This window comes from Canis lupus, chromosome 18, assembly GCF_003254725.2.
Source record: "Canis lupus dingo isolate Sandy chromosome 18, ASM325472v2, whole genome shotgun sequence".
NCBI classification, from domain to species: Eukaryota; Metazoa; Chordata; class Mammalia; order Carnivora; family Canidae; genus Canis; species Canis lupus.
The window spans coordinates 29,396,613-29,402,297 of NC_064260.1; the positions used below are offsets into that span (position 1 = coordinate 29,396,613).

The following is a 5,685-nucleotide window of genomic DNA, read 5'->3' on the forward strand; positions in this document are numbered from 1 at the left end:
GTATTTCTAAACGATAACTCCTCTAGGAAAAAAATTGCTCAGTGTAGTACTCTGGGAAGAAAGCTTTTGACCACTCTTCACACTGTATTCTTAATGGAGAACACAGTACAACAATAGATTCAGTGCTAAAAATTATGCCCTGGCAATAAAAAAAAAATTAGAAAATATTCTAATGTACATATGTAATATTCTACTATATATATATATGTATATAAAAGTTAAGCAACACTTTCTATATTAAGAAGATAAGGAAAAAAAAGAAGATAGGGAGATTTGAATATATGAGATTTTAATGAATTTTTACAAATGTATTTATATTTCTCACTAACATTTTACAGAAGAACTAGAATGAGTTAACATTTCATGTTTTGATGTCTACAATTGCAAAAGGCACTATAATAAAGCTTGAAATAAAATGATTTTGTTTCAAAGCTAAAACTGTTTAGCTGCAAATAAGCCATTTAGCTTCAAACAAGTTATTTAAGTTTTGGGGACTTCTGTTTACTAATCTCTAAAGTATAGTGCTGTCTCACTCACAAGGTGATATTATTACAATTTCTCCCAATTTTGCCTTAACCTACAGCAATAATAGATGCCTACTTCAATGCAGCATCAGTCAATGTGGTAACAGAGTCCAAGGCTAGGGGATTACAAGGCCAATTCTGTACTAGCAGATGGGATCTAGAATTAATTTGGGACAGGGTTGTCTTATTTCAGACAGTACACAGCCAATATTTCTTTTTTATAAGACCATAGGAGTTATACTAATTTAAAATTCTTTTAAAAAATCAAATCAGATTATTCCATAGAAATAGATTTTATATATTGATTATTAAAATCCTTCAATATATATACCCCAAGACCAGGAAACTTACATCCTACTATATAATTCCAAGCACATTTTAGAATAACATTGAATATATATTATTGTAGTAGGTAAGTCAGATACAACTGGATTTCAAATACTCACTCTCAAAGATATATGACAAAACCGATAGAATCTGAATCTATGAAAGTTTATACCTTATTTGATATTACTTTTCATGAATAGTATTTTTGCATTTTTCCAAAAGTTATATGAATGACATAGAATGTGTGTTTTTCTTGACTTTCTGATGCAAGCCTTCCATATATGAGACTTTATACAATATGTTATTAACTCTTACTCTATAGGAGCAGATATGTACATGTAATTTCAGTCTTGAGTTACTCTAATGTGATTGCAGGATTATAGAAATATAACACATCTACTGTAAAGAATAGAGGTAAGGAAAAACCTTTCTTGTATTATCCTCATATTTTTTCTTTAGTTTTTAGGAGATAGCATTCTGTATTGTCAAGTGGAAAAATAAATAGCTATGCCTAAAATAGATCTTAAAATTAAATGTTTTCTTCCAAATTATAATTAACATACAGATTGAGTTCTATGGCTAAGTAGTTGTTTTTGTTTTGTTTTATTTTGTTTGTTTTTGTTTATTAACATCAGACAGTTTTTTACTTGACAAATAAGGACCTTTTTATGTGACTTGAGGAAGAGGCAGCTTAACTGGTTACATAATATGAAAAGAAATACCAGCAATATTAAGAAGAATAATGAAAAGGCACACACAGATCTTTCCTGTCTGCTGGTTGTCAAAGGCATCTGCAGAGTAGGACGGGCTGTCCGTGTTGCAGAAGATTTTGTGGACCAGGGACCAATCCAACCAATTGGAGATGTCCACCTGGTCAAAGTACTTGTCCACATGGTGGCCAGGAAAGAGGGAGTTCCAGGACCCCTGGTGCTGCTCCAGAACTGCTGGGGCATTTTCCTCACACAGCAACTATCTCCCAGCATGATCTACCTTCCATCATTGACTCGGTTGTTTTTCTTGTCTTTATCTACTGAACAACTGCAGAATGATTGTCCCAGTTCAAAGCGTAGAACTCTGTTCCAATGGTGGCGACCGACATAGCCTCCTGACTGCTGAAGTGCCACAGAACTGATGGGGGCACCCACAGTCACTTGCTGCACTCATTTCCTGAGCAAATCCCACAGGCAAATCTTTTTTGCAGGAATATCTAGGAAGAGCAGAGAACTGGATGCCTCCTCTTACCCTGGAGAATTCCCAGCACCAGCAGTTCTTCAGTAAAAGACACTGAATCTTCATGGAAGACATTGTCATGGGAGAGATCTTTGTGCTAGTGACCCTCAGAGAGCTGGCTCCTCCATAGCTTTTGAATTCTTGCTTCTGTGTTCTTGTAAATCTTGGCTTTAACTTTCATATTCCATTTTTATGTATATGCCGGTAAACGATGGTTGAACCTCCTGGTTGTATTACATAGCCTGATGGTGTCTTTCAAGTCCCTTATGTTCTACTCTCTGGTTATTAGATTTAGCATGTAAGAAACCTATTGAAATTTTAAGCCAGCTCAAACCTTTCTGTCTAGGTTAATTCTTTGAATCTTTGAGCTGCAAAGGCTATTTACCAGACTTTTCCTATTAACTGTATTTTTAGTCCCCTCTGGCAAATTCAGGATTAATTTCCCAACAACCTGAGGATGTAACATTCAGCTGCTGGAGTAACTCCATTTCTACCCTAGAAGCAGAAAGGATGGGTGCATTAATTTTGCACCCAAACAGCTTGAATGTTATGCTCTCTAACAGCCCTTCTTTGCTGACTAGGGAAACTTTGTGTTGGGAATTCCTTCCAGGAAAAAAAAAAAAAAATTGAGAAAATGATACCTGCCTGGTTGGAGTGGAAGAATGTAAAATATTGACATTTTACAGAATTCAACAATGAGAAGGGCACTGAAAAAAATAGCCAAGGGGTTCACGTATATATCCTAAACAATCTTGGGATTTATCTGCTTGGATTGATCCACTTAAAAGCTTGTAACAAGCTTGGATCTATCTGCTTAAAAAAAAAAAAATCTTTGTCCTTATGTAAATTATTTCCTCTGAAAGCCCCTTTCTTGTGGTTACCATGGGGATTACGCTCTATAATTGCCCAAGTATATACTGTTAAATAACAAAAATTCAGCTGAGTAAATTTTTAAAATGTAATTGGCTTTATTAATTGATGCCTGAATCAGGCGGCGTCCCTCCAGCAAGCAGAGGGGAACTCTGTAGGGCTACAGAAAAGGAGAGGTTTTGAAAGGTAGAGAGGAAGTGAAAAAATGAGTTATTAGCAACAAATGTGTTGTTTTAGGCACAAGTCACCCTCCTAAGGGGTTTATCAGTAATTTCCTAGTGCAGACCAGGAGATTCCCATGTTGACAGGTTAGAGGTTAAAGTTCTGGGGGGTTGAAACTGCAGTCAGGTTAGTGACTTGGGGCCTTAACCTAACTGATGCCATTTTGGGCCTGTGATTTTTTTTTGTTTAACCATTCATTGATTGATTGACTGATTCATTCATGTAGTTGTAGACTATCTGTCTGCAGAGACCTGGCTGTTGGGTGGGGTGGGGTGGGGAGGATGGGTAACTGTTATTGTGCTCAGGCAAAATTGCCCTGAATTAACCACAAGTTATTAAGTCTTCCCCAGGATGTTGCAAGTCTTCAGTAGACTCTAGAGTTCCTTACATTGGACAGATCCTGCCATGCAATTTTTGTCTTGGGTGAGGTAAAAGATCCCAGGTGCTTCCTACAGTACCATCTTCCCCAAATCTTCTGATGAATTCCTTTTTTTGACAAATATATTTTGAAGTGATTATAGCACAGGCATTACAGCTTAATTCCCAACCAGAAGTTGACTGTAGAATATAGTTTAAATTAGTTCTCTAATGTTCTCCGTTTTTAAAATTGCATAATCTTGAGAATGAAGAATTAATTTCTTTTTTAAAATATTAGAGAAGATGAAAGACACTGCGAAAAACCATCAAGCCAGCTCCTAGACTACGTAGATACGAAAGCAGCGTGAGGCACGATGGTCTGTAGGGTTGCTCTGGCTTTAGACCGAAAACACAGAAAATAGAATGAGCGGCATACAATTAAAGATATGATGGGTATATTCACCCAACGGGGAAAAATCAATCACAATCTTCGGGGACTCCACAGAGCCTGAAGCTCTCTGTTTTGTCTCCACATTCAGGTTAGGAACCATGCAGTTAAGCCCATGTCCTATCTTCCCTTAGTCCTCGAGGAGAGCTGCCAGCCACTGGCTTCTCTCTGATGAATAGAAAGCAGCTGTTGTCTCAAGGATGGCTATTAATCTCTTCACAAGATGAAAGTACGTGGGAAAGCTGAGAAATGCTTTGTAATTAGTGATTCATGCACTCCTTACCTAAGAATAAAAGATCTTTGAAGCAGTTTCTGCTTGGAAGATGGATAAGTTTTTATGGATACATAGTTACCTTAAGAAATGGGGACATACAAATGGAGTCGAAACCTAAAAGCTTCTAATTTAGGGTAACTATTACCTAAAGACGTATATTTGTTTGGATTTCTCGTTGTGTTGGATTATAGAAAAGAAAAGACAACCGGGTTTATTCTAGAAGGTGCCCACTAACTGAAAGTTTTCTTCTTGGTAATTATTTAAATTAGTTAATGGCGTCTACTCAGCTGTATTTTAGGGTGAAAAGAATACAACATAGAACTTAGGTTTTAGAAAATAAATTTCGTGGCCATTAAGGAGGGCATGTGATGTAATGAGCACTGGGTATTATATTAGATGGTGTATTATAAAAGACTGACGAATCACTGAACTCTACTTCTAAAACTAATAATATATGTTAATTAATTGAATTTGAATTTTTAAAAAGTCACAAAAAATGAATTTCTCTGAAAGAAATAGTACATGTAGAGCAGCCATTGGACAATTCTAGTACTCAAATTGTAGAGCAGCCATTGGACAATTCTAGTACTTTTCAATATTTTGAAAAAAAAATCTTTTTTTTTTTTTTTTTTAGCTTTATTTATTTATTTATTTATTTATTTTAATTTTTATTTATTTATGATAGTCACAGAGAGAGAGAGAGAGAGAGGCAGAGACACAGGCAGAGGAAGAAGCAGGCTCCATGCACCGGGAGCCCGACGTGGGACTCGATCCCGGGTCTCCAGGATCGCGCCCTGGGCCAAAGGCAGGCGCCAAACCGCTGCGCCACCCAGGGATCCCTTTTTCAATATTTTGAATATGAGATTCCCTTTTCATTGTCATGCATATTATTTAAAGTCATCTATATTATTTTAAAATTCATCAATAGAAAAAAAATAATGATCTAAAAGTTCTGTGAAACCGCAGTTAGAAGAACATGTATTTTATTAATCAAAGTAACCATCTCCTCTAAATGAAATTAAATGAGTTTATTATGAAACCATGTAATAATGCACAGCACATGCTAATGGCTCAACAAATATATTTCATCATTATTTTTTACTTGACAAAAATAGTAATTTGGGTAAAATCATAGTTAGACCACAGCTTTTGCATTTAAATTCAATGATACTTAACAGTAATTCAGTAGCTCTCTTCTCAAACCCATGATCCAAAACCCAGAGCCTGATACAGCAGGACTTATAAGGGACAAGTCTACAAATATATAAATTGAGGAAGCCATTCCTCTAAGAATTTCAGAGTACTTTATGAATCTGTGTTGCCAGAAATCATTTGGGATTAATTCCATTAATTCCATGGGAATTTGGAGTGCTTTTGTGTCCTTGTGAATATATCAACTGTTTCTTTAGGTTAGCCAACCTGGAGTATAACAA

At 36.0% G+C, this 5,685-nt stretch overlaps 1 pseudogene; it reads right to left on the reverse strand.

The window, feature by feature from the left end:
- Window positions 1-1,550: 1,550 nt before the first annotated feature.
- On the reverse strand, window positions 1,551-2,156 carry LOC118351298 (regucalcin-like; annotated as a pseudogene).
- Between the last annotated feature and the right edge of the window lie 3,529 nt (window positions 2,157-5,685).